At 36.7% G+C, this 10,392-nt stretch overlaps 1 long non-coding RNA gene across 1 annotated transcript; it reads right to left on the bottom strand.

Moving 5' to 3' along the window:
* Positions 1–356: 356 nt before the first annotated feature.
* Positions 357–10,366, bottom strand: LOC133745754 (uncharacterized). The gene is made up of 2 exons (XR_009863759.1): positions 1,864–10,366; positions 357–1,053 (listed from the first exon to the last, which is right to left on the bottom strand). It is a non-coding gene; the product is annotated as an uncharacterized LOC133745754 (long non-coding RNA).
* Between the last annotated feature and the right edge of the window lie 26 nt (positions 10,367–10,392).

Raw genomic sequence — 10,392 nt, 5'->3', positions numbered from 1 at the left:
TAGATCGAGGTCCAAACGAAGGCGGAAATTGCTGAAATTTCTACCACTAACATATATTCATATGCAAATAACATCCAGCGGTGTATTTTAAAAAATTCCATTTCGTCCCCCATTTTGCTCATTAAGAAGTTAACATTACATTGGTAAAATGGTTTCAACTCGACCAATTGATTATTTTTAGTTATGTTGATTACTTGATTTATTTAAAAATTGGTATTACATGAATATATTGTCCAATTTGAAATAATAGCTTTGTAATTATTACAGTTAATTAGTTAACAGTAATTATTGGTAAATATTAAAATACCCATAAGATTATATTAAAACGGCGGCGTTTTTGCCGAATTAACGGTTAATTCTTAAAAAAAATTTATTTTATTCTTCTCAAAATATGGCTCAATTTAAAAGACTCATTTCCTAATATGGCAAATTGAAATAATTTTCTACACTTCCATAGTTTTATACATATAACACATGTAATAGAAAATAACAAAAATAAAATATAAATGTTAGGGCCGGGCTTTTAGGGCCGGGACGGGCCTAGCCCTTACGGGCTCAATCGGGCCGGGCCGTAGGGTAGGGCCGGGCTTTATTTGTGTGACCCATACCCTATCCTAAATAAAAAAGGGTCGGACCGGCCCACCCTAATGGAAGGGCCGGGCTTCGGCCCTACGGCCCGGGCGGGCTTAGGGCCATATGATGAGGCCTACTCATGCCTGTACCGTCCCACCACCGGAAGCAACAGCACCACCCACATGACGCTCCCTCATCTCGCCGGCAACCAGCACCACCCATCCCCAGATCGGGTCTGATCCGCCTAACCAAGATCGGATCCAAACGCTCCAATCCGAGCCGAAACGAACCCAGCAAAGCCGCCAAACTTCCATCACCACCAAGTGACTTCCGATCCGGCAACACCATCTCGATCCACCCATCAAGCCGGCCGAGCATGGCCTGTGATACGCTCAAAGCAAGCGCATAATTTAACCCTATAAATATCATTAGTAGTATAAGCAAGTAGGGATCGTTCTATTCCGGGGATTGAGGGTACACCTGTCATTGTCAAACAATTAAACAATTAAAATTAAAACAAAGTAATATAATCACAAAGATATTCACAAGTATAAACATATTTACGAAAAAGGGGGAATTTTGGATTTTGGATTCGAAAATAAACTAAGTTAAGAAAACAAATAAAACACATAAACATAATTAAACGAATGGAATGAGAGAACAAAGATCAAAACCGAAACTTATGATTAAAATTGATTCAAACCCTAATATTGTTCATCTAAGTCATGAGAAAGGAGTTGATCATGTGAAACATTCGAAAGCAAATGAATTCCCATTTTTTACTTTTCAATGCTAATTAACCTAAGCGAAAGCACCTAGATTAATCCTATCAAACATGCAATCAAACCCTAGAAAGCTAGTCAATCATGTCATGTTTAACGCATTACACATAGAGAAAGGCTATCAACTCAAGTGTACAACTTAGTATGGAAAAGTCCACCTAATTGCAATTCTCTTTAATTAAATTCGATCTTTGTACAAAACCTTTACTACTTTGATTCAAGTTTACACAAAACGAAAAGTCGATTTCATGTTCTTAAACCTAGCACCAATTATATCGAAACCCTAAGTGTTTGCAACCACATAAGATTAAAATACAAAAGTTATCCATAATGCAAATTTAATTAAACAAACCCACATAAGCAACTCTTGAATCACAATATATGAATCTGAAAATTCTCAATTAATCATAAAATTCCAGAAATTAACAATTGTTCAAACATATATGTCAACTAAGGCAAAACCAAAGAAATACAAAGCAAAGGTTACAAAGTAGAGGTCGAATTACACCGTGGATGGAAGATGAAGATGGGTGAATAACGTTGAATCCTTTGAGACTCGAAAGCAAGCTTCAAAGGTGGAGGATGGATGATGATGCTCACGGCTTGGTTCTTCTCTTCCTTGGCCTTGCTTGAACTTCGTGGCTTGCCCTAGAGGATGTTGGAAAGGAAAATGGAAAGGAAATGGAGAGACAAAGAAGATGGAATGGATGAAGGAATGTATTAGAGTGAGAGGAGAAGGTGTTTATATAGGGAAGAAAAAGAAGAGTGAAATGATAAATGGAAGAAAAATAATGAAAGTGGTTTGTAAAATATGGAAAAGATGGAGTAATGATGAAATGAAAGCAAGGCATGAATGTGCAGAAGTATGGAAGTGATGATGATCTATTGGAGCAGAAAAATATATCCAAGGAAAAAGAGAAAAGCATCTAGCTTTCTTCATGTGGGTAGGAAACATGAACATGTGATGTTGAGCTGTTTTTTAGATCAGTTTCTGCCCCTTTATTCCTTCAATTATTTCTCCAACAAGCATTCCCAATTTCACTATGACCTCTTCATAAAAAATGTTCCATTATGAGTGTAGATCACCCTGGTAAAATTTCAGATTTTTATTCCATGTGGTTGGGCCGAAAATGCTGCTGGACCTCTTACAGGTCCAGTTTTCCAGTTTTGCTTCTGTAGAAAATTGGGCTGATTGTTTGAAGGCCTTCCACTCAACAAAAGTTCTTGCACTCTTCATAAGAAATGATCCTTGGGCTGTCTAGAATGGATCTGGAAAGTTTCAGCTCATTTGAAGTTCATTTGGTCCGGCGGCCGCTCCTTCTTCCTTGCTTGGCTTGGTTTCTCCTAGCCGGAGTAGGAAAATGTGTAAAATTGACATTTTAGTACATTTCCATTTTTCTCCACCATTTATAGGTAAGTGTGGACCTAATGCTCATTTCACCATCATTTACTCCAATGTACCTAAGAAAATAGAAATTGAGTTAAAAATCGATTCGTTAAGGAATTAACTAAGCAAAATGTGAGGAATTAACTATTAAAATACCACATTAAAATGCTCCTATCAAATTCCCCCACACTTAGCTTTTGCTAGTCCCTTAGCAAAATCAAAAACTAACAAACCAAAAAGACTATGACACAAAACAAAGAAACCAACGAAAAAAATGACTAAGTATGGAAACAAAAACACAAAGACTCAAAGAAACCAAAAACGTAAAACACAAAGCAAAACACAAAGAAAAAAAAAAAAAAAAAAAAAAAAAAAAAAAACGTCACACATAAAAGAGTAAATTCAAAGACAAAGACCAAGATGTTGACATCACAAAGACCTCTATTGCCCTTTAACATATTGTCTCAGAAATCTCTTACTTTCACAACACCAAGATTAGCACTCAACCAAGAATCAATGTTAAGCATTCGAGAGTTAATTAAAACATATGATCCACACATACACAAGTAGGACTTGGTTGTAATAATGGTGATTGGGGTTTAGCTTAGCATGCTTCAGACAAGTATGATTCATATCCTCACAAGGTATATCCACTTTTTCTTCTCTCAGATCAAGGCAATGCTTAAAAGCTTATAATCACTCATTTATATGTGAGAGAACATATTTTAAGGCAGTCAAATAGCTCACATATATAAGAAACGAAAAGCACTTTGTGAATATAATTTTTTTCAAAAGATCTCATGAAGGATATCAACTACTTGCACGAATGGACCCAAGCCATAGGTTCAACTCTTGTAACTCATCTCCACATCAAAGGCTGTCCCATCTTATGGATCAAGAAGGTCCTCTCAAAGGTTGTAATGGGGCTAAGGCTCAAGGTTTAAAGAAATGAAAGGTAAGGATTATCAAAGTGTCCTAAAAACCTAGTAGAGCTCATATGAATGTAGAGATCTCGAAATATTTCACCAAGGCATTGCAAAAACGTCACTTCTCCATAGAGGTAATATAAGAGGGCCAAATGTCTTCATGTTGGGCCCAATCTTCAATATAAACTTCCCTTGAACTCTAGTGAAATGGACAAAGGCCAAATTTTTCTGTAGTGGGCCTTCAATTCAAAGCAAACTCCAAAATCACTAAGTATGGGGGATGAAAGTCCATAAACATATATATATATTTTTTTTTTTTCTTTTTAGCCGTACACAATTTTTCTCTTTTCTTTTCATTTTTCACGGCTTCAACATATCTTTTTCTTTATGGACAAGTCTATCCCCACACTTGAACTTTCACCTCTTCTCAATCTTCATCCTTAGCACCAAACCCATGTAGTATGTCTCAAAAGATAGCTCCACTAAGTCCTTAGAACAAAGGGTAGGGTTGTAACTATACTAAGCTTCATGGTTAAGGATTTTAAGGGTGATGAACGAAAATGCTTAATGTAGGCTCAAAGGGGCTTATCTAGGGGGGTCCCACGACGGGCACAAATGGGGACACAAGTTTATTTGGCAATGGTGGTAATTCCTAGAGAACCTCTATCCCTTCCAGAATCAGGGCCATGTATTGATATCACGTCTCAACAAGCACAAGAGCGAATTCTAGCATTCTCTAGTCAATTAAACTTAATCTATGGCAAGCAGTCAATCAAGATGAAAGAATAATGAGATCATCAAAACATCGCCAAGAAATTAAGAATATATTTTTCATTTCACTCCAAGAAAAAGGGACATGGTTCAATTATCTCACATGGGCTTTATGAATCACAACTCATCTTAACATGCTCATATTCTGTACCAAGGTCATGCAATCCATATCCACTACAAGGCACACATTTTTCATATATCTCAATTAACCAAAGAATACCATGTTTAAAATCATCTCAATGTTGTGATCCTCTTTTAGTCATGATTTCAGAGATATAGAATCATCCCAGACAGTTGAAAGGCATCCTAAGACTCAAAACAAAAACAAAAGCAACGAAATTTTTTATTTTTCTGACATTTTTCGATTTTTTTTTTTTTTGTTTTGTTTTCTTTTTATGACAAAAACTAACTACAAGCATTAATCCTTCCCCCCACACTTAAATCATACATTGTCCTCAATGTTAAACAAGTTAGAGCATGCAATGAACAATTATCATGTGAATGGAATGATTAACTCAAGAAAACCTAAAAACAAAAACTAAAAACGCAAATAACAAAGATACAATCAGAAAATAGTAATAGAGGAGATAGAGTTTAAGAGAGCAAATCTGCGTTGATGGCTCCTCCACAGCTACGGTTGAGATGGGTTGCCTCCCATGCAGCGCTTAATGTTTAAAGTCTTTCAGCCTAGACTTGTACCTCCATTTACTCCTTTGGAGGAGCGGTATGCGGGCGAGTGGCAGCCTTCTTGCTGGTTTCAGCCTTCGGAGGAGGGTTCTGATGGAGTGACATAAATAAAAAAAAACGGGGGAGGCAAGGTTCGAAACCTTAACCTGCTACACGAAACCTTTGTCCCCAACCACTGGAGCACAAGTTGTGCTTAATATAATGTGTACAAATTTTATACTTATTATGTCATAAACGAACATAATAAAAATAAACGAGAGGCGAGGTTCGAACCTCAGACCTCTTGTACACGAACTTTACACTCAACCACTCGAGCACGGCTGCTCACGTTATTATCCATACCAATCCTTTTATTTAAACCAACTGTTTCAACTGTTTCAACAATTCGGCACAAAACATCCAAGACTGTTGCAGAAACCCAGCCCAACTCATCCAAAACTGTTTCAGAAACTCGGCCCATCATGTCCAAAACTGTTTCTGAAACTCAGCCCATCAGGTCCAAAACTGTTTCTGAAACTCGGCCCATCAGGCCTCCACCCACAGCTACAGTGATGCCTTGATCCGAGACAGGCCCAAGTACGGCCCACTTGTGTCACGGCTTATCCCTTCCGTGATTTACGGCAGTCAAATCTGCTTTCGGCTACAGCTGTCTGCCACAGCGCCTCGAGATTCCCTCGGTCCCCTTACACGCTCTCCACGCGCCAACAACTTTTCCGGGTTTCAGGGCGACTTTAATCCAACGCGTAGAATGAATCACAGGAATCGTCCATCCAACGGTGGAGATCTGCTCACCTCGCTCTATAAATAGGTGCATTCTGAGGGCGCAACTGTTCACTCCAAAGGAACGAAAATCTCTCCTGAGTTCCAGCCCCTCTCTCCCAACTCTTCAGCTTTTCCTCTTCTTTCAAAACTCAAAATATTTCTTCTTCGATTCAATCCTTCTCTTCTGATCTTCTCTCCCATCTAGTTGATTCAATCCCATCTTTCCTCTGAACTTTCAGATCTCCAACACACCATCATCATCCTTAATCCCTTTAACAACAACTCCTTCAAACACTTGACAACTTTACTCTTCGATCTTCACATCCCCTCAACCCATCACCATGGAACCACGAACTCTGCAACTGATGGAGCTACAAACCCAGCAACAAATCGAGGATGGAGGAAACAACCAAGCAGCCGGGAGTAGTGCCAACACAGATTTCTGGCGAAGCCGTGCCAGGTGGGTTCCTACTCCAGATCAAATAAGGATCCTCAAGGATCTTTACTACGACAAGGGAGTTAAGCGCCCAACTACAGAGCATATTCACGAGATCTGTCTCCAGCTGAACCAGTATGGACATGTTGAGGGCAAGAACATTTATTTTTGGTTCCAGAATGTCAGGGCTCGAGAGAAGCAGATGAAGAGGTGCAATCAGGCTGCTCAAGTGCCCATGGGAACTAGTTCTCCTGGTACTGGTGGATCCATTGATCTCAATTTTGGGTCCACTGGTTCTACTGGTGCTGGTGGATCCATCGACATCAATTTTGGGCCAGCTGGTGGATCCATTGACATCAATTTTGGGTCCACTAGTTCTACTGATGATGGTAGATCCATTAATCTCAACTTTGGTTCCACCGATTCTACTGGTAATGAATGATTTCTTGATTTAAAATTTGTTTCATATTCTTCCTCACACTTCAACACTAATACCAGTACAACTCTTTTGGCACAACAGGAGGACAAACATCCCAGCAACAACGAGGAGGAGATCACCAGGAGATTGAAACCCTTCCATTGTTCCCCATGCATGGTGAGGACATCTTGGGCATCATGAAGACTACTTCCGAGGGAGGTAGCGGTTATGGCGGTGGCTCTCACATTTCCCTTGAGCTCAGCCTCAACTCCTACAGAGATGCAGACATGGCTTAGTATAGAGTATTATTATTATTATTATTATTTTTTTTTATTTTTTTTTTTATTATTCTTATTATTATTTATTTATTTATTTATTTATTTTTTTTGTAAATAGCTGAAATTAATAAGACTGAATGAATGCATTTTTTTTTTTTTTTTTTATTATTATTTTTTTTTTAATTTTTTTTATTATTATTATTATTTTTTTTTTTTTTTGTAAAAAGCTGAATTTAATAAGACTGAATGAATGCATTTTATTTTATTTTTATTTTTATTTTATTTTTATTTATTTTTATTTTTTTTTTATTATTATTAAAAATATAGGACTCAAAAATATTTATAGGACACAAAATGAAAGACAAAAATATTTATAGGATTCAAAATGAAAGACAAAAATATAAATCCCTTCCCCCACACTTAAATATTGCATTATCCTCAATGTAATCAATTAAAAGCATGCAATGAAATAAGTAAGCATATAGTGATGGAATTTACGAAAATAACTACTAAAACAAAAAGAAAATGGAGGAGTAAAAGGGGAAGAGAAAGCAAATCTGATTATATTCTGAATTGGGTTGCCTCCCAAGCAGCGCTTGTATTTTACGTCTTGCAGCCAGACGGTACCTACATTAAATAAAGTTAGTAACTTAATATTAACAAAGAAATACAAAAAAAAAATAAACAAGTAACTATGAATTACAAACTACAAGTATAATTAACAAGTATTTTGTACATATGACACAAGTTAAGTACACAAGTGAGTATAAAACGTAAAAAGTATTTTTACAAGTATAAAGTGTGAAACAACAAAATAATTTACACGTAAAGAGTATGCACAAGTATTTCTTTTGTTATAAACATTATTGATATCAAATATAATTCCAAGCGGTAAATCAAATGGACGTGCGGCCCAAGTATAGTCGTCTAGACACAAAGTCCCTCCTACATCCGTTGGGCAACCTTACTGAAATGGCCAGGTAGGGGAGGGTGAACACGAGAGGAAAAATCCATTTTGGCATGAGCTAAGCCCATTTATAAGCACTTCTGGATTCAAAAACCCGTCATGAACGTTATCCCCTTCCTAGACACCATCTCACATAGGATATTCTTACTAGGATGTAAAAGGTCCTAAGTGTGTTAGACAGTTCAATGAATGTTAATAAAGGCCGCCCTCAACCTTAAGGGACCTGAACTAGGTACCAATAAGGGGTTTAGGCCAATATTAATAAACACGACTTCACCTATTCCTTCTTTAATTTACAACTCACAATTAAACTCGTATTCAACAATAAAAAAAAACAACCTAGTTAATTTAAACTAAGTATCAAACAGTTTATATACAACAATTATAAACAAAAACAAGTGATTTTTCAATTCCCCGGCAACGGCGCCAAAAATTGATACGCTCAAAGCAAGCGCATAATTTAACCCTATAAATATCATTAGTAGTATAAGCAAGTAGGGATCGTTCTATTCCGGGGATTGAGGGTACACCTGTCATTGTCAAACAATTAAACAATTAAAATTAAAACAAAGTAATATAATCACAAAGATATTCACAAGTATAAACATATTTACGAAAAAGGGGGAATTTTGGATTTTGGATTCGAAAATAAACTAAGTTAAGAAAACAAATAAAACACATAAACATAATTAAACGAATGGAATGAGAGAACAAAGATCAAAACCGAAACTTATGATTAAAATTGATTCAAACCCTAATATTGTTCATCTAAGTCATGAGAAAGGAGTTGATCATGTGAAACATTCGAAAGCAAATGAATTCCCATTTTTTACTTTTCAATGCTAATTAACCTAAGCGAAAGCACCTAGATTAATCCTATCAAACATGCAATCAAACCCTAGAAAGCTAGTCAATCATGTCATGTTTAACGCATTACACATAGAGAAAGGCTATCAACTCAAGTGTACAACTTAGTATGGAAAAGTCCACCTAATTGCAATTCTCTTTAATTAAATTCGATCTTTGTACAAAACCTTTACTACTTTGATTCAAGTTTACACAAAACGAAAAGTCGATTTCATGTTCTTAAACCTAGCACCAATTATATCGAAACCCTAAGTGTTTGCAACCACATAAGATTAAAATACAAAAGTTATCCATAATGCAAATTTAATTAAACAAACCCACATAAGCAACTCTTGAATCACAATATATGAATCTGAAAATTCTCAATTAATCATAAAATTCCAGAAATTAACAATTGTTCAAACATATATGTCAACTAAGGCAAAACCAAAGAAATACAAAGCAAAGGTTACAAAGTAGAGGTCGAATTACACCGTGGATGGAAGATGAAGATGGGTGAATAACGTTGAATCCTTTGAGACTCGAAAGCAAGCTTCAAAGGTGGAGGATGGATGATGATGCTCACGGCTTGGTTCTTCTCTTCCTTGGCCTTGCTTGAACTTCGTGGCTTGCCCTAGAGGATGTTGGAAAGGAAAATGGAAAGGAAATGGAGAGACAAAGAAGATGGAATGGATGAAGGAATGTATTAGAGTGAGAGGAGAAGGTGTTTATATAGGGAAGAAAAAGAAGAGTGAAATGATAAATGGAAGAAAAATAATGAAAGTGGTTTGTAAAATATGGAAAAGATGGAGTAATGATGAAATGAAAGCAAGGCATGAATGTGCAGAAGTATGGAAGTGATGATGATCTATTGGAGCAGAAAAATATATCCAAGGAAAAAGAGAAAAGCATCTAGCTTTCTTCATGTGGGTAGGAAACATGAACATGTGATGTTGAGCTGTTTTTTAGATCAGTTTCTGCCCCTTTATTCCTTCAATTATTTCTCCAACAAGCATTCCCAATTTCACTATGACCTCTTCATAAAAAATGTTCCATTATGAGTGTAGATCACCCTGGTAAAATTTCAGATTTTTATTCCATGTGGTTGGGCCGAAAATGCTGCTGGACCTCTTACAGGTCCAGTTTTCCAGTTTTGCTTCTGTAGAAAATTGGGCTGATTGTTTGAAGGCCTTCCACTCAACAAAAGTTCTTGCACTCTTCATAAGAAATGATCCTTGGGCTGTCTAGAATGGATCTGGAAAGTTTCAGCTCATTTGAAGTTCATTTGGTCCGGCGGCCGCTCCTTCTTCCTTGCTTGGCTTGGTTTCTCCTAGCCGGAGTAGGAAAATGTGTAAAATTGACATTTTAGTACATTTCCATTTTTCTCCACCATTTATAGGTAAGTGTGGACCTAATGCTCATTTCACCATCATTTACTCCAATGTACCTAAGAAAATAGAAATTGAGTTAAAAATCGATTCGTTAATGAATTAACTAAGCAAAATGTGAGGAATTAACTATTAAAATACCACATTAAAATGCTCCTATCAGCCTGCCGT

Source organism: Rosa rugosa, chromosome 4, assembly GCF_958449725.1.
Source record: "Rosa rugosa chromosome 4, drRosRugo1.1, whole genome shotgun sequence".
NCBI classification, from domain to species: Eukaryota; Viridiplantae; Streptophyta; class Magnoliopsida; order Rosales; family Rosaceae; genus Rosa; species Rosa rugosa.
The sequence above is the reverse complement of the archived record's forward strand: the minus strand, read 5'-3'. Positions and strand labels throughout refer to the sequence as shown.